The following is a 26,027-nucleotide window of genomic DNA, read 5'->3' on the forward strand; positions in this document are numbered from 1 at the left end:
AAAAGAAGGAGAAGATACTGGAGGATTGTAGTTAGGGTAGAGTATGTTGAGGGGGAACTACTTAAAGAATTTTGTTGTTGTTCAGTCATTTTCATTCATATTTAACTTTTCTTAACCCCATTTGATGTTTTCTAGGCAAAGATACTAGAATGGTTTGCCATTTCCTTCTCCAGCTCATTTTACAAATGAGGAAACCGAAGCAAATGGGGTTAAGGGACTTGCTCAAGGTCACATAGATAATGCTGAGGCCAGATTTAAACTCAGAAAGATGAATCTCCCTGACTTCAGGCCTGGCACTCTATTCACTGTGCCACCTAAGTATAAGTAGTGTTAATGCAGAGAACATCAATAACTACCAACTCATGTGCTTGCTTTATCATCTTCTTGTGGAAGATTGTTTTCAAACTCTCATTTTAAATCTCTCTAGAAATTATTAACTAATAATATTTTTAGCCATATTATCCCCAACCTCGCTGCCCTTGGATTCCTTCCTTTCCTCTGGTTGGAGTGGGGTAGGAGTTGGACATCTGGTGCTCCTATTCGAGAATGGAACTCAGAGAATTCATCCAACTGCTTTCCTGGACTTCACCATCTGCAAAAATTCATTATTCTGCAAGATAAAATCACCTTGGAAACTCACATCTCCTCAACAGCTCCTGTCCATGATGGCTGGAGAAGGTAGGAGGTCAAACATCTGGGAGTTCCTCCCTGACTCTCCACTACTTAAGAATGACTTGCAGGGAATTTCTTCTTCCAAATTATTTCCCACTATCCTGGGCTTCATTGTTTACAGAAAGTCATCAAACTGCAAAATAAAATCTCAGAAATTTCTACATTCTCAGATGATTTCCAACTGGCTTCATGATGTCTTCATGCCCCGACAATGGATATTCTGTCCCCTATCCCTTTCCAACTTTTTTCACATCTTGTCTCCCTCATTAAATTGTGAGCTCCTTGAGGGCATGGACTATCATTGTACCACCATGTACCACCACAGTTAGCATGGTGTATTGACTGACTCTTTCTAGACTCCTTGGAAAGACCCTTTGGAAAGATGGGTCAAAAGTTGAGGCCAAAAAAGAGTTTCATTAAGTGAATGGATTAAACACGAATTTCTTTTCTTTATTCACAAAGGGATTAGACTAGGGCACATTTTATGCGGCAAGGGGAAGGCACTCTCACTGTCTTCAATTTAGATTCTGGAGAAAAACTAAGACAGTCTTTTGGTTATTAATCGCAAAGCACTAAAGATACATGTTTAAAAAAAATTAGTTTCTGCTCTCAAGAAGCTCACATTCTAATGGGGGGATATAGATATAGATGCAGGTCTTTCAGAGAGAATTCATTATTTCCTGAAGAGGAATGATCCAGGAAGAATGGAATAGCAATTTCATTACCCAACAACTTTTGGAATATTAACCGGGACTCTATTATTTTCAGACATTTTTTTCTTGTTTCAGATTTCTATAAATGTTACCTGAAATCTTCTTAAGGCAGGGTTATGCTGGAAGGCATAGGGAACTATGCCAATTTATATGTCTTTCTTTCCAAATTTGAAATGACTTGGATATAGATGAATGATTAATTAAATAAAATTGTTCCTGGCAGATTTGATCTAAGTTGTATAATACTAATACGAATATTTTTGGCAACTGCAAAATCTTGATGAAAATGATTTACATATGTGTAAGAAATATCCTTGTTGAAAACATGAGAAGAGGATAGGTAGACTTTTAAAAAGGATATTCTCCAGAGGATCATATCTTCACAGTCACACTGACAGGTGCTGTACATTCAATATATGACTATTTATTGCTGATTGATTACAAAAAGGCATAAAACCAGGACATAAATACTTAATCAGAGGTGTTTGTTATTACCATGGAAGATGTCCAATACAAATGAAAAGTGGATTTTATATAGATGAAGGAGTTCTCCAGATTTTCCTGTTTGGGATAGATATGGTACTAATTGTCTCAAGCCCCAGATTATTCAAGAATTCATTAATCAGATCTATAACCACTCAAAAGACTTTGACTTCAAAATCTATATTGGAAAAATCAAGTGAATGAAGTGGACTTTTTGTCCACATTAGGGCATGAAGTTGTATGGAAAACTCACTAAGTATATAGATCTAACTATATAGGCATTTTATTTTTTTTTTATTTTTTATTTTTTTTATTTTTTTATTTTTTATTTTTATTTTATTTTATTTTATTTATCTTATTTTTTATTTATTTATTTTTTAAATTTTTTAAAATTATTTTTAAATTTATTTAACTTTTAACATTCATTTTCACAAAAGTTTGGGTTCCAAATTTTCTCCCCTTTTGTCCCCTCCCCCCACCCCAAAACACGGAGCATTCTGATTGCCCCTGTCTGCCAGTCTGCCCTCCCTCCCTCCCTACCCCTTCCCTTTGGAAGGCAAGCAATTCAATATAGGCCAAATCTGTGTAGTTTTGCAAATGACTTCCATAATAGTCGTGTTGTGTAAGACTAACTATATTTCCCTCCATCCTATCCTGTCCCCCATTACTTCTGTTCTCTCTTTTGATCCTGTCCCTCCCCATGAGTGTTGACCTCAAATTGCTCCCTCCTCCCATTGCCCTCCCTTCCATCGTGCCCCCCACCCTGCTTATCCCCTTCTCACCCACTTTCCTGTATTGTAAGATAGGTTTTCATACCAAAATGAGTGTGCATTTTATTCCTTTCTTTAGTGGAATGCGATGAGAGTAAACTTCATGTTTTTCTCTCACCTCCCCTCTTTATCCCTCCACTAATAAGTCTTTTGCTTGCCTCTTTTATGAGAGATAGTTTGCCCCATTTCATTTCTCCCTTTCTCCTACCAATATATTTCTCTCTCACTGCTTTATTTCATTTTTTAAAGATATGATCCCATCCTCTTCAATTCACTCTGTGCACTCTGTCTCTATGTGTGTGTGCATGTGCGTGTGCATGTGTGTGTGTGTAATCCCACCCAGTACCCAGATACTGAATAGTTTCGAGAGTTACAAATAATGTCTTTCCATGTAGGAATGTAAACAGTTCAACTTTAGTAAAGTCCCTTATGACTTCTCTTTGCTATTTACTTTTTCATGCTTCTCTTCTTTCTTGTGTTTGAAAGTCAAATTTTCTTTTCAGCTCTGGTCTTTTCATCAAGAATGCTTGAAAGTCCTCTATTTCATTGAAAGACCATTTTTTTCCCCTGAAGTATTATACTCAGTTTTGCTGGGTAGGTAATTCTTGGTTTTAGTCCTAGTTCCTTTGACTTCTGGAATATCCTATTCCACGCCCTTCGATCCCTTAATGTGGAAGCTGCTAGATCTTGTGTTATCCTGATTGTATTTCCACAATACTTGAATTGTTTCTTTCTAGCTGCTTGCAATATTTTCTCCTTGACCTGGGAACTCTGGAATTTGGCCACAAAGGTCCTAGGAGTTTCTCTTTTTGGATCTTTTTCAGGCGGTGATCTGTGGATTCCTTGAATACTTATTTTGCCCTCTGGTTCTAGAATCTCAGGGCAGTTTTCCTTGATAATTTCATGAAAGATGATGTCTAGGCTCTTTTTTTGATCCTGGCTTTCAGGTAGTCCCATAATTTTTAAATTGTCTCTCCTGGATCTATTCTCCAGGTCAGTTGTTTTTCCAATGAGATATTTCACATTATCTTCCATTTTTTCATTCTTTTGGTTTTGTTTTGTGATTTCTTGGTTTCTCATAAAGTCATTAGCCTCCATCTGTTCCATTCTAATTTTGAAAGAACTATTTTCTTCAGTGAGCTTTTGAATCTCCTTTTCCATTTGGCTAATTCTGCTTTTGAAAGCATTTTTCTCCTCATTGGCTTTTTGACCCTCTTTTGCCAATTGAGTTAGCCTATTTTTCAAGGTGTTATTTTCTTCAGCATTTTTTTGCATCTCCTTTAGCAGGGTGTTTACTTGTTTTTCATGCTTTGCTTGCATGTCACTCAATTCTCTTCCCAGTTTTTCCTTCGCCTCTCTAACTTGATTTTCAAAATCCTTTTTGAGCTCTTCCATGGCCTGAGCCCATTGAGTGGGCTGGGATACAGAAGCCTTGACTTCTGCGTTTTTCTCTGATGGTAAGCATTGTTCTTCCTCATCAGAAAGGAAGGGAGGAAATACCTGTTCACCAAGAAAGTAACCTTCTATAGTCTTGTTTTTTTTCCCTTTTCTGGGCATTTTCCCAGCTAGTGACTTGACTTCTGAGTCTCCTCTCTACCCCCACCTCGCCTCCAGATCCGCCCAGCCAACACTTGGGGTCTGAGATTCAAATGCTGCTTCCCAGCCTCAGGGCTTTGGGTGGGGGCAGGGCTGCTGTTCAGTGTGAGATTAAGTTTACGTGCTCAGGTCAGGGCAGGGCCACCACTCAGGGCTCAGTTCCCTCAAGCGGTTTATGTAGAGACCTTCAACAATGGATCTGGGCTCCTGCCTGCTTGGGGAGCCCTGGTCTGCTCCTGCCTCTGCTGCTGCCTCCCGAGGGGGCCTGAGTTATGGGGGCACCCCACTCCCCTCTCGACCCGCCAAAGAGACCCTCTCACCAACCCTTGTCACCTGTGGGTGGAGGGACCCATGCGGCTGCTGGAGATTCCATCCCTGAAGCCTGCTCGGATCTGCTCCTTTCGGCACTGCGCTGCCGAGGAAGGGTTGGGCTCTGCTCCGGGTCCAGGGCGCGAGGGACCTTTTGCGAGAGGTTTTCAGGCTCTCTGGAGCAGAAATCTGACCCGCTCCATTCTGTGGCTACTGCTGCTCCAGAATTCGCCAGTGGTTCTTTTTTTTTTCTACAGGTATTTTATTGGCAGTGGGTTCGGAGGTAGCATATGTTCGTCTTTCTACTCCGCCATCTTGGCTCCGCCCCCTCTATATAGGCATTTTAAGTGGCCAAAGACTTATGATCAGGCTTTAATTGGAGGAGGAGAGTGAGCTGGTTTACACTTGGGAAACTGCAAAGTAATTCCAGTGATCCTAACCTGCCCTCTGAAATAAAAATGTGTTTTTCTATAACAATCTTCTGTTAGTGATTCTTGTTGGTACAAAACATGGAACTTCACTAAGGAATCACAATTTTTGGCAATTATATGAGCAAAGTTTTATATATATATATATGTACACACATGCATAAGAATATATATACACATATATGTATATATGTGTGTGTATATATGTATGTGTGTATATATATATACATAATTAATTGGTTATGGCAAATTACTAGTGATGTATGAAGTTGAATAAATGCTATTATCTGGGACACACACATATCCATACACACATATACACATTGATACATAAGCACATGTTTACATATATGTATGTATGTATATGGAAATGAGTTGGTTAGGTATGTATGTATGTATATGGAAATGAGTTGGTTATGTGGTAAGATTGAGGAATAACAGTGATACAATCTGGCTGCTGCTTTGGTACCCAGAGAATTATTATACAGACACACACACACAGCAGCAGAGTAAGGTCCTTAGCATATTCTGTGAATCATTTATTGGAGATTTGTAAGGGCACAGAAATTGAACAGAAGGAGACAATGTGGATAAATTATCTAAACCTAGAGGCTTAACCATATGAATGTTGATTTGAACAAATGGAAATACTTAGTCTGAAGAAATCTTGGATGGAGTATATTGGCCTTTTCCATGTCTTTGAAGGACTTATATAGAAAATAAGACTTTTTCTGTTTAATCATAGAGGGTGGAACTAGGAACCTTCAGAGGTAGTGGATTTCCCTCACTAGAGGTCTTCAGACAAAGGTTGAAAGATGTCTTCATCTTTCATTCAGTTTTCTTGCACAGGTGCATAGGTTGTATTGAGTCTCTTCTAAGTCCCTTTCTAATTTGGACATTCAGACAGACTTGATCAGTGGAGGGAATGCTCACACTAATCAGATCAGAGTTCCATTGAAGTGTAACATACAAGCTTGAAATGAAATCCTGACTGATCCTCCGTTTAAAGAGGGAGCTTAAGGTAACCAACTCATCATTTCCCAACTGGTTGCTCTCTTGGACTTCATTATTGTCTCTAGAAACTGATGCTGCTGCACAATCACATCAACCCTGACACTCATACTTGATTTAATATCCTCTGCCCTGGGTGGATGGTGGAGAGCTTCTCCCAAATCTTCCATTTAAGGAGGGGGCCCACAGAACTCTTTTGTTTGTAATTTCTCACTGGTTCCTCTTCTCTGGAACATGCCCCCACATTGTGTACTTTCTGCCCATCCTCATGCCCCTTTCAAACTTCTTTCCATGTGTTGTCTTCCCTCTTTAGACTGTGAGCTCCTTGAAAGCAGGGACTGCCTTTTACCTTTCTTTGTATCTCTAGTACTTAGCACAGTGCCTGGCATATAATAAATGCTTATTGACTGATTAATAAAATTCTAGAAGGGACTACTATGTGGCTAGATTGTGAAGAATTTGAAAGGAAAGTGATTATAACTAGGAGTCAATCCAAGTTCATATTAACCTCATTTTCTTCTTCTAAAATTATGTTTCTTAGATTGATAAAATAAAGGGACATGTTAGAAGTAGCATTCGATAGACTGTCTATCACATATTTGTCAACCAAATGTGGGATGCACATCAAGGTGGAATTGAATTTGGCTGTTTTTGTTGGTTAGTTTATTTACGACCAGTTGAATGAATATACAGCAAAGGTGATGATTAATGAATTAATGCGAGACAGAATCAATGTACTAGACATTGCTACTACAGATGTGAAAGATCTGTAGTAGCAATGTTTGGTACACAGTAAATACTTAGTAAGTACCATAAGTTTTTGTCCTTAAGTCACATCCAGTTAAATGCTTTTCTTAGTGACTTAGGTGAAAAACATGAGAACATGACTGGCAAATTTGTGGGTTACACCAAGCAGGCTTTGGGAGTGACACCAAGCAGGTGTTGGGGGAGACACCAAGCAGGTGTTGCTGGAAGACAACTTCAGAATGCCAAAAGACCTTGACAGGCTGGAATGTTAGACTGATATTTGCAAAATACATTTGACAGAGATAAACATAAGAGTAAAAAAAATGCATTGTATAAATACAGGGAAAAGTAGATTTGGTTCAAAAGAAATTCACATGAAAGAATGTACAGATCTGAAAACAAACTTACTGTGGGTCAGACTGATACAATAATAAGTGTAATCTTAAACCTCCTTAAGAAAATCATACTCTCTAGAATAAAGGACTTAGGAGTTAGTCTCCTTGGTCAGAGAAAGGCACCATGGGGCAACAGAAAGACTGTTGAATTTGGAGCCAGAGGACCTGGGCACAAAATTTGATTCTTCAATTTATTCCCTGTGTGACCTTGACCAAGTCACTTCTCTCCAGGTACTGGTATGCCAAATTTTGAATATAGAAAATTTTGAGTTTGAGTTTCACTTAATCTACATGCCTATCTTGTATTATAAGCACAGACACCAATCAGGAGCATTGTTATTTTAAGAGATCATATGGAGTTCACTAGCCTTGTAATGATTGAATGTACTATAAGATCATGGAGTAGGTTTTATTTTTAGCCTCTGAGCTGGGCGCAGTTTTTACAAAAAAGTCACCCATTACTTGAGAGCATATGTTTACAATTAAATCAGATGTGTATTTTCTACACAGCATACTAAATAAATATTTCACCATCACTGATTGTGTTGATAAACATTTCCTGAGCCACGCTATCAAGATTGTGTCCAAAATTCACTAATGTGAAATGGAGGTTAGATATAAAATCCAGTTAGTTTCAGCCTCACATATATAAGTTAGAGGTCAAATCAAACTCATCAGTGAGTCCCAATCACACCTTATTCTACTCGCTGTCCAGGACTCAGATCAACTGATCATCTTGTAAATGGGAAGGAAAATCCAGAAACAAAGTGACTGAGAAAGGAAGCAACTTTAGCTCTTAGCCAAGATGAAAATCAAACAGACCTTTTTAATAAATCCCTATGTTAGAATGTTAGAATAACCTTGCATTTGTCTGTCCAAATAGCAATATAACAGATACAGGGACACTTCATCTCTTAAAATTTTTTAAAATAGCTTTATTTCAAGTTTCAAGTTTCAAATCCTATGTTTCCTTCACCTCCCCCTGAGACAGTAAGCAATCAAATATAGGTTATATAGAAATATATGTAAAATATTTCCATGTTAGTAATTTTGCATAAGAAGACTAAAATAAAAGGAAAAATGAAAGAAAGGAATTTGAAAAAACTAGCATGCATTATTAGTCTGTATTCAATGAATATCAATTCTTTCTCTGGATTCTGATAGTATGTTTCATCATTAGTCCCTTGGGATTGCCTTGGATCATTGTATTGCTGAGAATAGTTAAGTTATTCACATTTCTCCATTGAACAATATTGTTGTTGCTCTGCACAATGTTTCCCTGGTTCTGTTCACTTCACTTTGCATCAGTTCGTGCAAGTCTTTCAAGGTTTTTTCTGAAATCATCCTCCTTGTTATTTCTTATAGCACAACAATATACCATTATAATAATAAACCACAACTTGTTTATCCATTCCCCAATCAATGGGCATCACTTTGATTTCCATTATTTAGCTACTCCAAAAAGAGCTGCTATAATTTTTTCTCATACAGATAGGTGCTTTCCCCTTTTGGATGTCTTTGGGATATATAGACCTAGCAGTGATATTGGTGGATCAAAGGATATGCACAGTTCTATAGCTCTTTGGGCATAGTTCTAAATTGCTCTCCAGGATGGTTGAATCAGTTCATAACTCTACCAACAGTGGATTATTGTCCCAGTTTCTGCACATCCCCTCCAACATCCAACATTTTCCTTTTTTGTCATGTTAGCTAATTTGATACATATGAGGTGGTATGTCAGAGTTGTTTCAATTTGCATTTATCTAATTAGTGATTTAGAAAATTTTTTTCATATGAGTATAGATAGCTTTGATTTCTTTGGCTAAAAATTGTTCATATCCATTTCTCAATTGAGGAATGACTTGTATTTTTATAAATTTGACTAAATTCTCTATATATTTGAAAAATGAGGCCTTAATCAGAAATACTTATAGCAAAATTTTTTCCTCAGTTTTCTGCTTTCTTATAATTTTGGTTGCATTGGTTTTGTTTGTGCAAAAACTTTTCATATAATCATTTTATATTAATTTTATATTATTATATTATATTATTATATTATTTTACATAATCAAAAATCTATGTAGTTTTAAATATTTTACATAACCAAATAATTTACTTTCTATTTATAATGCTTTCTATATCTTCTTTGGTCCTAAGTTCCTCCCTTATCCAAAAATCTGACAGATAAACTGTTCCATCCTCTCTTAATTTGCTTATGGTATCACCCTTGATGTATAAATCATGTATCCATTTTGATATACAGGGTATGAGATGTCTGCCATACTATTGTCCAGTTTTCCCAGCAGTTTTGTCAAATCATTAGTTTTTATTCCAAAAACTTGGATCTTTGGGTTTTAAATTACCATGGTCATTTACTAGAATGTAATTTGTAATTAATCTGTTCACTGCTCCACCACTATTTTTCTTAGGCAGTATCAAATTGTTCTGATAATTAATACTTTATAATACAGTTTGAGATTCTTTTCCATTTTTTAAACTGATTCCCTTGATAGCCTTGAGTTTTTGTTTTTCCAGATGAATTTTGTTGTTTTTCTTAGCTCTTTAAAGTATTTGTTCATAATTTGATTGTCATGGCACTGAATAAATAACTTAATTTAGGTAATAAATAATATTTAATAAACAAAAATAAATCACTTAGTTTGTCATCTTTATTGTATTGGCTCAGCCTGCCCATGAGCATTTAATATTTTTTCAGTGGTTTAGATCTGATTTTATTTGTGTGAAAAGTGTCTTTAAAAATTTATCGTACTTATTTAAATATTTCCTAGTTACATATAATTTTTAAAACATCTATTTTAAAAAATGGGAGGAGGAGAGAGAAAGGAGGAGAATAAGAAGGGGTGAGGGAGAAGGGAAGAAGAAGTAGAGGAGGAGAGAAGAGAAAAGAGAGAAAGTCAGATTTCTGCTGACTATCTGTGCTCCCATTCAATAGAAGAGTACTACAATTGGAATAAAAACTGCCTTTCTGGGGGCTACAATATGACAACACTCTACCATTCTATGCCTTGGCAATCTGTTACCTTCTATCTGTTGGCAACACCCCACGTACTAGTTATTCTAAACCTTTTCTCTTCTCCTCAAAGAGTGCCACCCTTCCCTCCATCCTCCTCAATTTCCACCAGAGATTTGACCTACTCTTTTACTGAGATCAATCCTATTAGATATCAGCTTTGTAAATTCCCCCTTCATTCCTGGCCCCAGCTTCTGTAACTTTCAACATAATTTTCTTGCCTCAAAACTCAGCTCAGGTGTAGCCCTCTTTTTCTCCCTTTCCTCAGCTATAAATGATTGTACCTTTGATTCTCTTAAGTAGCTCTATTTGAATCTAGTGACCTACTTAATCAAATTCTAATTGATAGAACAGGTGTTTCTGTTTTCATCTCGCTTCCCCTCTCCCCTCTTTCCACCAATTCTTTGATTGTAAAGATTTTGAGGGAAGGGATTATGGTATTAAAAAAGTATTTGGCTCCCCAGTGCTTACCATAGTGCTTTGCATATGGTTGATGTTAACATATGTTTGTCAGATTGAATCCAATTCTTCTATGAGCAATGTGGAATCACTGAAAATTATGGAGAAGGTAAGTGGTATTTTAAAAAAGCAACTTCTCCTTTACAATGGGTAGGCAAAAGTTAATCTGAAAACATTTTGGGGTTTTCATGTGTTTCAAGCTTAATAGGACTCTGCTGTATGATCTGGTAGCCAATGATACAAATGCCATCTTGGGCTGCATTAAGAGAGATGATACGTACAAAATTTGAAAGGTGATAGGCCCATTGAACTTGCCCTAATCACACCACATCTATAGTACTATGTCCAGTTCTAAGCAAATCATTTTAAGGAAAGCATTGATAAACTTGAAAGCATCCAGGGGAGGGAAAACAAGGTGATGGCAAACCAATTGGAGGTAGCTATGTGACACAGTAGATAGAATGTACAATTACACTCAGGAAGATCTGAGTCCAAATCCTGACTCAGAAACTTACTTAGCTTGATGCTGGACAAGTTCCTTAACCTCTCTCAGACTTACCTTCATTATCCATAAAATGGGCATAATGATAGAATCTACCTCAAGAGTTATTAGGAGGATCAAATGTGTTAACATGTGAAGAGCTTAGCAAGTGTTAAAGATCTTTGTAAGTGCTATCTATTATTATTACAGAATACATATGGGGCTAATTAGTCATGTTTATGCTGGAAAAGATAAGACTTGAGACTTGGTGGAAATGGTGATAGTAAGTAGAGAAAAATAGGGAGGAATGTGATCCTAAAGGAAAAGTGATCATAGAGAGGAGTTAGCATGGTTTCATCAAGTCAGCTTTACAGGGTTTCTAAGTAGATAAGACAAGTGAATGTTGTAGATGGAGTTTGCCCAGATTTTTAATAAAGTGTTGGCTAAAGTCACTTCTATTATTCTTTATTTTATTTTATTTTTTATTTTCAGTGTTCTACAATCACTACCATATAACTTAGATTTTTTCCCCCTCCCTCCCCCTCGTTCTCCCTGCCTTCCCCCCTCCCTCCCTGAGATGGCATACAATTGTATATAGGTTCTACACATGCATTCCTATTAAATACACTTTCACCATAGTCATGTTGTATTGAAGAATTAAAATGAATGGGAGAAATCATACAACAAACCAAAACGTAATAGAAAAGAAAATGATCTGCTACATTCTGCGATTGAATTCCATAGTTCTTTCTCTGGATGTGGAAGGCATTTTGCCTCAAAAGTCCTTTGGGAATTTTTTAAGTCTTTGCATTACAATGAAGTTCTAAGTCTACCAGAAAAAAAACCTTGCGTACTGTGGCTTTTCCTGGGAACAAAGTTCTCCTGGCTCTGCTCCTTTCACTCAGCATCCGATCATATAAGTCTTTCCAGGCCTCTCTGAAGTCTTCCTGTTCATCATTTCTTATAGCACAATAGTATTCCATTACATTTATATACCGTAATTTATTCAGCCATTCCCCAATTGATGGGCATCCCCTTGATTTCCAGTTTTTGGCCACCATAAAGAGTGCTGCTATAAATATTTTTGTACATGTGGGACCCTATCCTATTTTTATCATCTCTTGGGGATACAATCCTAGAAGCAATATTGCTGGATCAAAGAGTATGCACATTTTTGTAGTCCTTTGGGTATAGTTTCAAATTGCTCTTCAGAATGATTGGATCAGCTCACAGCTTCACCAACAACTCTCCCACATCTTCTCCAACATTTATCATCTTCCTGTTTTGTCATGTTAGCCAATCTGATAAATGTGATGTGGTATTTCAGAGACGTTTTAATTTGTGTCTCTCTAATCAATAGTGATTTAGAGCATGTTTTTCATATGACTATAGATATCTTTAATTTCTTCCTCTGAAAGCTGCCTGTTCACACCCTTTGATCATTTTTCAGTTGGGGAATGACTGTATTCTTGTACATTTGACTCAGTTCCCTATATATTTTAGAAATGAGATCTTTATCACAGACACTAGTTACAAAAATTTTCTCCCAATTTTCTGCTTCCCTCCTTATCTTGGCTGCACTGCGTTTGGTTGTGCAAAAACTTTTCAGTTTAATGTAATCAAAATTATCCATTTTGCACTTCATAGTGTTTTCTCTCTCTTCTTTAGTCAAAAATTCTTCCCTTGTCCATAAATCTGATAAATACACTATTCCTTGCTCCACTAATTTATTTATAGTATCAATCTTTATACCTAAATCATGTACCCATTTGGACTTTATTCTTGTGTATGGTGTCAGGCATTAGTCTATGCCTAGTTTCTGTGACACTGTTATCCAGTTTTCCCAGTAATTTTTGTCGAACAGTGAGTTCTTATCCCAGAAGCTGGAGTCCTTAGGTTGATCAAACAGTAGATTGCTATATTCATTGCCTACTGCGTCTTGAATACCTAGCATATTCCACTTGTCTACCCTTCTGTTTCTTAACCAGCACCAAGTGCTTTTGATAATTGCTGCTTTATAACACAGTTTGAGATCTGGTAGAGCTAGACCACCTTCCCTAACATTGCTTTTCATTAGTTTCCTTGATATTCTGGACCTTTTGTTCTTCCAGATTAATTTTGATATTATTTTTTCCAGCTCTAGAAAATAATTATCTGTTAGTTTGATATGGCACTGAATAGGTAAATTAATTTACGTAGAACTGTCATTTTTATTATATTGCCTTGGTGTACCCATGAACAACTGATGTTTTTCCACTTATTTAGATCTGACTTTATTTGTGCAAAAAGTGTCTTGTAATTGTGTTCATATAGTCCCTGGATTTGTTTTGGCAGGTAGACTCCCAAATATTTTATAGTGTCTACCTTAGCTTTAAATGGGATTTCTCTTTTTATGTCTTGCTGTTGGGCTTTGTTGGTAAGATATAGAAGTGCAGAAGATTTGTGTGGGTTTATTTTGTAACCTGCAACTTTGCCAAAGTTGTTTATTATTTCAAGTAGTTTTTTACTTGAATCTCTGGGATTCTCTAAATATATCATCATATCATCTGCAAAGAGTGATAACTTGGTCTCTTCTTTGCCAATTCTAAGTCCTTCAGTTTCTTTGTCTTCTTTAATTGCTACAGCTAACATTTCTAGTTCCATGTTGAATAATAGTGGTGATAATGGACATCCTTGTTTCACCCCTGATCTTACTGGAAATGCATCTTGCTTATCTGTATTGCATATAATACTTGCTGAAGGTTTTAGGTAGATACTGCTTATTATTTTATGGAAAGTTCCATTTATTCCTGTGCTCTCCAGTGTTTTTAATAGGACTGAGTGCTGTATTTTGTCAAAAGCTTTTTCTCCATCTATTGAAATAATTATGTGGTTTCTGCTATGTTTCTTGTTGATATGATCAACAATGCTAATAGTTTTCCTAATATTGAACCAGCCCTGCATTCCTGGTATGAATCCTACCTGATCATAATGTATTATTCTCATGATAAGTTACTGTATTCTTTTTTGCTAAAGTCTTATTTAAAATTTTTGCATCTATATTCATGAGATAACTTGGTCTATAATTTTCTTTCTCTGTTTTGGCTTTTCCTGGTTTAGGTATCACAACCATATTTGTACCATAAAAAGAGTATGGGGAAGAAATTCTTCCCCAATTTTCTCAAAGAGTCTTTATAGTATTGGAATTAACTGTTCTTTAAATGTTTGATAGAATTCACTTGTAAATCCATCTGGCCCTGGAGACGTTTTCCTAGGGAGTTCATTGATGACTTGTTCAATTTCTTTTTCTGAGATGGGGTTATTTAAGTATTCAACTTCATCTTCTGTTAATCTGGGCAATTTATATTTTTTAAAGTAATCATCCATCTCATTGAGATTGTATAATATTTGGGTATGAAGTTGGGCAAAGTAATTTCTAATTATTGTTTTAATTTCTTCCTCATTGGAGGTGAATTCACCCCTTTCATTTTTGATATTGGTAAGTGGGTTTTCTTCTTTCTTCTTTTTAAATCAAATTGACCAAAGGTTTATCAATTTTATTATTTTTTTCGTAAAACCAACTCTTAGTTTTATTTATAGGTCAATAGTTTTCTTAATCTCAATTTTATTAATCTCTCCTTTGTTTTCAGTATTTCTAATTTGGTATTTACTTGGGAATTTTCAATTTGTTCTTTTTTCCAAGCTTTTCAGCTGCATGCCCAATTTATCAATCTCCTCTTTCTCTGTTTTATTCATGCAGATATTCAAAGATATAAAGCTTCCCCTAAGAACTGATTTTGCAGTATCCCATAAGATTTGGTAGGTTGTCTCATTATTGTCATTCTCTTGAATGAAGTTATTGACTGATTCTATGATTTGTTGTTTAACCCACTCCTCCTTTAGGATTAAATTAGTTTTCAATTAATTTTTGGTCTATCTTTCCATGACCTTTTATTACATATAATTTTTATTGCATTATGATCTGAGAAGGATACATTGACTATCTTTGCCTTTCTGCACTAGATTGTGAGGTTTTTATGCCCTAGTACATGGTCAGTTTTTGTATATTTGCCATGTACTTCTGAGAAAAAGGTATATTTCTTTCTATCCCCATTCAATTTTCTCCAGAGATTTATCATATCTACCTTATCCAGAGTTTTATTGACCTCCTTAACTTCTTTCTTGTTTATTTTAAGGTTAGATTTACCAAGTTCAGAGAGGGAGAGGTTGGGGTCCTCTACTATTACAGTTTTGTTGTCTATTTCTTCCTGCGACTCTCTTAACTTCTCCTCTAAGAATTTGGATGCTATACCACTTGGAGCATATATGTTTAGTAATGATATTGCTTCATTGTCTATGGTGCCTTTTAGCAGGATATAGTTTTCTTTCTTATCTCTTTTGCTTAGATGTATTTCTGCTTTTGCTTTGCCTGAGATTAGGATTGCTACCCCTGCTTTTCTTACATCAGCTGAAGCACAATATATTCTGCTATAACCTTTTATCTTTATCCTGTATGTATCCCCCCATTTCAAATGTGTTTCTTGTAAACAATATATTGTTGGATTGTGGCTTTTAATCCATTCTGCTATCTATCTCTGTTTTATGGGAGAATTCATCCCATTCACATTCACAGTTGTGATTACTATCTGTATCTTTCCATCCATCCTCTTTCCCATCAATTGTGCTTTTAGTTCTCCCTTCTCCCTTCCCCTCCACAATAAAGTTTTAATTTTTAACCATTATCTCCCTCAGTCTTCCCTTCCTTCTTTCACCCTCCCTCCCTTTTACTCCCCTTTACCCTTACTACTTCTTCCCTCCCTTTTAGCCTCCCTTCCTCCCCCCCCCCCCCCCGCTTCCTCCACTTCTATTATTCTTTTTAAAAAGATGGAGATGTGTAGGCTGGTTGACTAGACCCAAAGACCAGACAGACAGTAATAGTAAAGGTATGGTATGTTGCAGAAAAGACTCTTATTTAATTAAGCAAGAAATCAACAAGCATTTATCAAGCATTTACTATTTGAAGGGCACTGTGACAGGTTCTAAGAATAAGAAGATAAAAACAAAACACTGTCTTCCCCGAAAAAGCTCATATTTGATTTAATATTAGCATATATAATTAAATATGAAATATATGTAAAGTCAATTAAAAATAGTAATTTCTGGAGGGGAGGAGGCACTTGGATTGGGAAACATCAGGAAAAGTAATCATGCAGAATGTGTATTTGGTCTGGTGATGAGAAGATGATTATAATTCAAAGATCTGAAGATGAAAATGCAATTCTGTGTGTAAAGAACAGAGAGCAGGCAAATTTGACTGAACTATGGATTAAGTGAAGAGGAACAATATGTAATAAATCAGGAAAGGTAGAATGGGGTAGAAGTATTAATTAGGAACTTGATATTTTTTCAGAGAGGCAAAAGGATGCAATTAAAGCAAGGGGTTAACATGATCTAGAACTTTAGTAGTTATATGGAGGCTAAATTGGAGAGGGAAAAGACTTGAGGTATGAAGACTAATTAGGAGATTCTTACAATAGTCTAGGAAAGAAATGAGGAGAGCCTGAATTATGGTAACAGAGTGGGTGAAGTGGAGAGATGCAAGAGGTATAGAGGAGGTAGAATCTGCAAGATTTGGCAACTTGGGGGAGTCTGAAGGAAAGTGATAAACTAAGAATGAATTTAAGGATGTGTACATGACTATGGGTTGGACTAGATGACCTCCAATGCCCTTTCCATATGCAATTCTGTGAGATATGCATATATGCATAAATAAATATACGCACACATACACATATATAATAGATATTATGTATATATTCACACACACTATTTCTACATTGTAGCAAAAAGACTTTTACTTTTGCAGTTGAATTACTTCTCCTCTCTTCTTCCTCCTCAACCTTATTTTCCTGAGAAAGACTAACTTAGAAAGGTCAAGGTCATTCACTGCATCCTGGGTCATCACCAGTTGTCTTAACTTTTGCTGTGCCACTGAACTTTGGTGATTCTGGAGGAGAGAATGAGGCTGGCAACTTTGGGCACCTCTGCTTCCTTCAAATTCAATTTACACCCAAGTCAAGACATTGCCCTCATGATGTCATTTGAGAATGAAGGATGAGCAACACTGTTGGTGTAGCTGGGCTGTCATATCAAACTTACGAGAGGACATAAGTAAAAGCCATAAGATATGCAGACATGGATAGGTTGCAACTTTCAACATTAGAGAGCACACACACATCACTGAGATCAGTTGATCAACAAACATTAGTTAGGGCCCTACCACATGCCAGGGGCTGAAAGAGGTACTCAGAATACAAGGAGAAAACTGTCCCTTCCCTTAAAAACTTATAGCCTAGTGAAAGAAGTCTACATGTATATCCATAGATAATACTAAATAGGTACAAGAAAATTTTGGGGGGATGGCACTAACAGGGGCTCAGGAAAGGTCTCTTGAAGAAGGTATTAATTGAATGAAGTCCCTGAAAGGAGCTGGAGATTTTTAAGAGAGAGTTTAAGGAGAGTACGTGGGAGACAGCCTATGCAAAGGCTTGGTGATGGGGGATGAAGAACGATATGTGAGGAAGGTAAGAAGGCCAATTTGGCTGGAATTGAATATATGTGTAAAATAATATGTCATAGAGCGGGAAATGTAGCGTTTTACAAGGTTTTAAAAGCTGAATGAAGGAGCTGAAATTTGATTTTAGAGGTAATCATAGAGAGCAAAGCACCGTCAGAACCCTGCTGATGTGGCTTGGTTCCACCACTGAAATCAGACTAAGTGAAATTAAGTGAGGTCTTGGAGACTTGGCATAGCCATGTCAGAGTAGATATTTAGAGTTCAGTAAAAATTCTGATGCAATAGAATTTTTGAAATGAGATGCATACTGGCTGGTGTGATCAGAACATAGGCCTTCTCTTCCCATCTCGGGAACTCTTCACTTCACCAAGTGCTTCCAATAAGCCACTTCATATCAACTTGGTCACTTGCTTCCAATGGGGACCCTTTCAGACACTTTCTGCAGGTCCCCACTAGGCCTGCCAGCACCTAAGGAAAGCAATAACCATTTGCTTGAATAATAGAAACTCATTGAGGATCATAAACATTGCATTGGCATTAATTGTTTTCTTTGTCAATTTCAAACACATCCTATTTGCTTTTACCTGAAACATATTGTTTTATAAGAATGGGGTTTTAATTCACTCTCTTCACATTGGGATGGATTCTGTGTAAAACAGCCTCTTGTCTGTGAAACATGAGATAATGCTTTGTTTAAACCTGTAATGGGCACAATCAGGGGTCTCCCAGGAGTCCTTGTCTGCTTCAGTGTTGAAGCTAATAAGGAAACTTGTTCAATTGCACACAGGCCCAGTCTGAACACAATAAAGCCATAACTTCTATGAGTTAAGAACATGCTGCCCCAACCTCCAGTTTCACTTGTTGAAAAACAAGGAAAACAAATTGACATACAGCCACCCATGTGGTTGTGCAAATTGCAAGAAGTGAAAATAACGTGTGACAAAGTAGAGTGCCTGCAGGTTCTGTTTAGTCTGTTCCCACATGGACTTAATCAGTTCAACAATTCTTTCTTTCCCTTCTCCATTTATACTTCAGAGAATTTTTCAAATGAAAAGTAAGACATTTTCCTTCATATTTCAGGAACAAGTGGCTAAGTCCAAGGTTAGGGGAAGTGACTTGGAAGGTCAAGTCAATAAGCGTTTACCAGGCAGTTACTATGTGCTGGGCTCTGTGCTAAGCAGTGGGGATTCAAACAGAAGCAAAAGGAAAGGCAGTCCCTGCTTTCAGGAAGCTTACATTCTAATGAGAAAATATCCAATAAATGGAAGCTGAAAAGGAGAAAGGGGGGTAATCACATAGAGTACTCATAGATTCTCACAGTGGAGAAGTCCAGAGAGTCAGGAGGGGCCTGGAGCACAGTGAATGGCTGGGCCAGGGGCTGCCAAAGTCCATACTAATACTCAACTTTTGGGGTTCATCTTTAGCAGTATCTATGACTTTGCTTTGATTTATTTAATCACTTGAAAGTCCACTGCACTTAAATTGGATTAATTAACTTAGATTAATTTAATTTAGATTACTTAGATTAATTCTAGCTATTTGAAAGTTTATTTATTTATCTAATTTAGAGGAATTATCTATATTTATGTCCAATGAGACATCCATTATAAAATGCCAATGAATAGAACGTACGGAGAGAATATCAAACTCTTTTTGATAGATTCAGTTGGCTAATGCACAGTTCCAGGTTCAGTCATCATGTGGGTCAAAGAAAAATCATTTCCGGGTCACTTTACAGATTTTTTGCAATTATGTGAATAATTCCTGTCCCTAAGCACATGGGCATGGGACTCTGCTTATTGGTGAAGGTGAATGCCATGCCCTGTGTGAGGGGTGAGGCAGAGTTTGTGAGAGGGGAGAAAGCTCTAGCCTTTTATCAGTCCCATTGGAGCATCACTTTGGGATTCTTCAGAACCAATCCCCTTGAGGACTGCTCAAGCTTTGGGTCTTCTTCAACTCTTCCAGTCTCCAGTTGTTTTGGGTACTTCTGGCTTCTATCTTGAAGAAGGAAGATGAAAGAGGCCAATTCCACTTCAGGTAACTGAAGAAGAAGATGTTAGAAAGATATGGGAAAATCTGGTAGTCTCTATCATTTTCTCATTCTCAGCTTGTTACTCTAGAGCCCTTGAGAAGATTCCCCTTCAGTGGGTTCTGGGACTGTCTCTTGTGACTGAGCTGAGTTGCCTCACTCCCAATGAGAGAACTCTTTCACTCTGTATTGTCTGGTATACATTTGCATATATACACCTTTCCTATTTTCTGTTTGGTTGGTAATTTGGATAAATGCATTGCTTTGCTATTTGTAAAGTGTGTATTGGGGATCTGGTGTTTGAGGAGAAATGGGTCAAGCCTTGGATGTGGAACTTGTGGTTTTCCTTCCCTCCAACAATGACAAAGTGATCAAACATTAGACTGATTCAATTATATACTGAAGACAAACAATATTTAAAGGAGGGTATATATATATATATATACACACATACATATATATATACATATACATATATATTATATATGGTATATATATGGTTCTAGTTCAATATCCTTTCTCTCTGAGGAGAATGTAGTGAGCTCTTATTTCCCCTCCTAGCAGGACTGAAAGTCTCCCTTGGAAAAGGATAGGGGAAGAACAGGCTAGAGATGTTGATTCTGCCTCCCTTCAAGTCACACAATGACAGGTCTTTATCCATTTCTTCACATTTTTGTTTTTGTTCAAAAGGGAGGATATGTTGAGAAAGTCTCCAAATACATTTACTAGAGACTTTTAAACTCTTCTCCTACTCATGGTAAACATTTATTCCTACAGGAATCAACCCAAGAGAGAGTGCCAGGCTGGATCACACTTCTAAATTCTGAGCAAATATTTATTTTATCCTTCAGAACTGGAAAATAAGCAGGCAGAGCTACAATAGAGAAGCATCACCTCCAAAGAGAGGTTCTCTATCAGTCTTTCCAAAGTCCAAGGTAAGTAATGACAACTAGAATTATAATGGCATTTGCTCAAATAAATGGAAGCAAACAAGAACCAGAGATATCACATTGATATTAGTTATTTTCTTTGTCATTCTCATAAGAATTCAGTTTTGTTTTACATAAAATATCTTTGGTAAAAGTTAAAACTTGAACTGACTTCATTTTGGCATATTCAGCCCTGCAAGTCATCTGGTTGCTTCCAATATAATCCAACCAATCCAAATCCAAATTCAATCTAATGAGGACCCAGTAGCGAATGTAAATTACTAAATGATTGTGAAAGTATTAAGAGCTTGCTATGTGCCAGACATATATGGAGAGAAAATATGACAGCTCCTTCCCTCAAGGAGCTTACCTTCTCATTGGGAAAAACAACACATATAAGGGGGTGTTGGCCAAGAAAGCAGGTTTTAGTCTGAGGTTACAGGGATGGTGGCTGGAGCCCATAGAGTGATTGGTTGACACATTTCTGCTAGGAATCACAGCGTTGATTTGATTATTACCATTCTCACAGATAGAGTTGGGAAGTGGATGGGAGTGGTGTGAGATTACACTCCTGGCATAAAGGTGACCAAGAAGTAGTGTGGGCAATGTATGGTTCTGGGAAAGACAGGGTGCTTGATAATCTGGAGACCCTGGCCTAAGAGTGGGAATATACGTTCTGGATTCGAGATGGAGGCTAAAACAAAGGAATATGGCAGCTTGAAGGTGATGATAGGGGTGAAAAGTAAGGCAAATGCTCACTGAACACTACTATGAAAATGAGAGAAAAAAAGAGATGTGAGAAAAAAGAATTGACAAAATAAAAGAAAGAAATAAGAAACTGAGAAATAAGGAAAGAAATAAAGGAAGAAAAGAAAGGAGGGAATATAGGAAGAAAAGAAAGGAAGGAAGAAGAAAGAAGTAAAGGAGGAAAGAAAAAGGGAAAAAAAGGAAAATGAAGGCATTTATTAAGTGCTTACTATTGTGCAAGGTGCTAGAGGTAGAAAATGAAAAAAAAATCGACTCTCAAGGAACTTACCTCCTATTGTTGGAAGGGGGGGGGAAATGAAGAAATATGCCGATATTTGCATAATAATTTGAGGAAGAAAGGAGAACACTAAGGCTAGAGGCATTCAGGGTTTCCTACTGGAGGTGACATATGAGATCAGCTTTGAAGGTGGCAAGGACCAAGTGAAGATGAGGAGGGTATGTCTTCCTGCTGCCAGGAGAGACCAAGATTCAGAGGTTGGAGATGGATTGTCAGGTTTAGAGAACCGTAAGATTAGGATAGTTTGACTGAAAGTGTGTGAAGAGGAGTAATATGAGACAAGTCTGGAAAGCCAGTCCAGACTGAGATTGTAAAAGACTTTCAATGCCAAGTCAATGAGTTTATGTTTTATCTTAAAGGCAACAGGAAGCAACTGAAAGTTGTTGGAAAAGGGAGAAGGGGGTGACATGGTCAGATATGTTTCAGGAATTATTTTCTCTTTCTAACATAGACCAGGTCAGCCCTGTCAAACTGTTTTGCCACTAAAGTAATTTAATGAACACTCAATTTGGGTATTTCATGTGTGTGTGTGTGTGTGTGTGTGTGTGTGTGTGTGTGTGTGTGTGAGTGCATGTGCGCACATGCACATACATGTGTTTGTGTTTCCTAACTGGTTATTTCCTGGATAGAAGGTCAAAGTCTGGAGTGACTATGGTTATATGCCCTGTACTTTCTCATCCCTTTGCCTGATAGTCATTTCTTAACTCTCTCCTTTTAGACCAATGACCAGATTCATTCTTTGTGGCTTCTGTGTGTCTGTCAGCAACCCTGAACAATGTGCCAGCATTGGGGATAAACATAATTATGACTCACAGTTCTATAGTGCTTCAAGGTTTGGCAAAGTACAACGACTGTACATGTATAACCTATAGCAGATTGCCTGTTGTCTTGGGGAGAGGGAAGAGGGGGAAGGAGAAAAATTCAGAACTCAAAATTTTACAAAAATCAATGTTGAGTGTTGAATACTATCTTTATATGTAAATGAAAAAAATAAAATACTATTAAGGAAAATCAAATAAAATCCCACCATGAAAAGATTTTGCAAAATACTTTATATACCTTATACACTGTCATAATAACCTTGAGAGAGGGAAAGGCTAGTATTATCCTCATTTTGTAGTTGATCAAACAAACTCAAAAAAGTTAATGATTTGCTTAGGGTCACAAAGCCAGTAAGTATCAACGGAAGGATTCATATCTAGTTCTTCTTGATTCTGCTTTCAGTATGTCATCATACTATCCTGAATCTCAGCATAGACCAGTGAGGCAGAGTGGAAGGCTCCCCTTTAAATTTTTTGCTTCTAATTTCCATAACCTGAAGAGTTAGGAACCTAATAATTGAAACCATAACTAGGGCAAGGCAAACAGTTCATTGTCTCAAGCTGTTGACATGGGGAAAAGTTTATAGTTCTTTGACTTTTATCCCTTGTACCTCGTACTCTCCTTCACCCAGTTTCCATCCTTAGGATTGCTCTTCTCTTTTGGAGTCTGTCTTTGCCTATTGCTACTTCTGTAATTTCCCACCTCTTTTTCCCTCCTTCTGGGATTAAAAAGGGTTGGAGTTATCAATCTCCCTGCCCTGAATGGTTTAGCACTAAACACCAAGGATATTGACAGCCAGTAAGTGTTCCATTCAGATATAGTGAAGATATATTAATCGATCCAGCATTTAGTAAGTCCCTACTAGGTACCAATCACTTTTGCTGAGCTTTCTGAAATATAACAAAATAAATGAATCAGTCTCTGATATCAGGAGCCTCTATTCTACAGGGAGAGACAGCATGTATATAAAACATAAGTAAATTCAAAACAGATGCAATGTCATTTCTGAATGAGGTGATGCTAATATAGTATAGGTTATATATCTATAGTATAGATGCTAACATCTGAACTGAGATTTGAAGGAAACTAGGTATATTAAGAGGTGATGGGTGATGTAGGACTGGAGAGAGACTAGGTTTGGATATACAGCTAATAGACATTTGCATAGATGATAACTGAACCCTTGAGAGAAAGAGTTTAAAAAAAATAATGGAACAGGGCCAGGACCAGAGCCTTGAGAGACACTGATAAGGAGTCAGCACACGAATAATGATCATGATACATACACGCTACTGTGTTCTCAGACCAACAAAGAACACTTGAAGATGGTGATGTGAGAGGTAGGCACTGTTATTATCCTAATTTTACAGATGAGGAAATTGAGGTAGGGAAAAATTTCTCAAGGAGCAGCCAGATAGAGCAGCTGAGCTTAGAGTCAGGAAAATGAGTTCAAATTCAGTTTCAGATACTTATTAGCTGTTTGACCCTGGACAAATCACTTAACCTCTGTTTCCCTCAGTTTCCTCAGCTCTAAAATGGGAATGATAAGAACATGATAAGAACAAAGCACTTAGCACACAGCAAACATTTATTAAATGCTTGTTTCCTTTCTTTCAGGGTCACAACAGCTAGTGTCTAAGGCTTTGAAGGTCCTTTGAAGCTTCTAATCTATGATTCTCTTAAGTGTCAGAGCCAAGACTTGAACCTAGGTGTGAAAATTCCAGTTGATCCATCTTGTTACCATGCCACATCCCTACTCTCTTTCCCACATTTATTATAAAAAGTTCTTTATTTATCAGAGCAGAGGGCGTTAGTGGCTAGTGCTTATCTTGTAATCATAAAGTTTCCAGGTTCAAGTCCTATCTCGGACACTTATGGGCTATTTCACTCTTGGCAAGTCTTACTTCTGAGAGGCCTATCCTGGTCTTCCCAGCTGCCTCTGATTCCTTTCTTAGAATGCCCTTCTATCTACCTTGTATTCTTCTTGCATCTATGTAGCTGTTTATGGATTGCCTCTCTTATTGTAATATAAACTGTTTGAGGGTAAAGGGCAATCATTTTTTTGTCTTTCTTATCTGCAGGACTTGGACAGCACCTGACATAGATTAAAGTTGTGGTGGTAACTTGACTCACCATCTACTAGTCAACTTTCTAATATAATGACATAATGATGTATAATAATGGCTGATCAGGGAAGTCACTATGAATAGACTATTAAGGCAAAAGTGGTAGTTGAGAGGGACTCCTGTGGAACATGAGTTTCTGGAGGGAAGAGATGTTTTTGTTTTGTATTTATATTGGCAACACCTAACAGAGTACCATGGAAATACTAAGCAATTAATAGCAGCTTCTTGAATTGAATTGAATCAGATGGTGAACATGTGTAATATGGGTTCAAATCTCAATTTATCCTCTTTGTATCTCATTTGCATATAGTTGTTTTCATGCTGTCTTGCCCATTAACTATAAGCTCCCTAAGGGCAGGAATTGTCTTTTATTTTTCTTTGTAACCCCAGCACTTAGCACAGGGTCTAGCCCATAGTAGGTGCTTAATAAATACTTGTTGACTGCCTGACTGTGACAGTACTGGGGTGTCCTTGGGCAAGTCATATGACCTCTTTGGGTCTTGATTTCATTTTCTCTAAAATGAGGGGTTTGAATAGGATGGTTCTTCCCCTTAAGGTCCTAAACCTATGATTGAGTATGTCTAGCAATACAGAAAATCCACATGTGAAACACTATATAAAATCAGACAGGTGAATTGTTTGGCTAATTATCCAGAATGTTGACTGCTGCACTTCAGTTAAGTTTTAATTAAATTAGTGATTGTTTCATGTTGATTTTCATTAGTGCTCATGTGCAGGACTTGCTGAGATAGTCAGTTGAATCTATTTAGTAGGATATTTTTTCCCCCAGACCCGTGCTTTCACTATTGTGAGAAACTTGGTGAGGAAACACCCTCTGAGAAATGCAGACCAGAAACTGCTCAGTAACATATGGTTTTAGAGTTGGCAGGGGCTCTGGGAGATGAAGTAGACTTGCCAAACAATGTCAAAAGGTTTGGTATGTATTAGAGGTAGGATATCACACTACCCCTTTCTGATTCTGAGGCTAGCTGCCTATCCATTCTATCACACTACCTCTCTGGGATCCATGTACTGGCTAAGTCATAGTCACTTGAAGCTGACCTAGTTCCATGGTTCCTGATTGAATTGGACAGTAGATCTTCTGACTTCAAAGTCCAAAGTTGATTCACTGGAGTGGATTCAGTTGAGTCATCTCAACATCCTGAGAGAAATAACTTGGAGATAGAACTCTGTATCTTCAGGGGTGTGTGTGTGTGTGTGTGTGTGTGTGTGTGTGTGTGTGTGTGTGTGTGTATGTGTGTATGTGTGTATGTGTGTGTGTGTGTGTGTGTGTGTGTGTGTGTGTGTGTGAAACTTGGAAGTTATTAAATTCAACCCCTGTATTTTATAGTCAAGAAAACAGAACTTCAGGGATTCATGACTTGGCCAAGAGTGCACAAGTAGGTAGAGCAAAATGTAGGAAGA

General features: G+C 37.2%; 1 long non-coding RNA gene across 4 annotated transcripts in view; it reads left to right on the forward strand.

The window, feature by feature from the left end:
- The window catches only part of LOC140513540 (uncharacterized), an 88,290-nt gene that overhangs the window by 49,060 nt on the left and 13,203 nt on the right, over positions 1 to 26,027 (forward strand). For 2 of the 4 annotated variants that reach the window (XR_011970223.1, XR_011970222.1), the window contains exon 4: positions 20,458 to 20,615. This is a non-coding gene — a long non-coding RNA (uncharacterized lncRNA). Of the gene's footprint in view, positions 1 to 14,834; positions 14,894 to 20,457; positions 20,616 to 22,372; positions 22,458 to 26,027 lie in introns of those variants that run through there. The other 2 variants (XR_011970224.1, XR_011970225.1) reach the window with 2 other exon arrangements.

The sequence above is a fragment of the Notamacropus eugenii genome, chromosome 7, assembly GCF_028372415.1.
Source record: "Notamacropus eugenii isolate mMacEug1 chromosome 7, mMacEug1.pri_v2, whole genome shotgun sequence".
Taxonomy (NCBI): Eukaryota; Metazoa; Chordata; class Mammalia; order Diprotodontia; family Macropodidae; genus Notamacropus; species Notamacropus eugenii.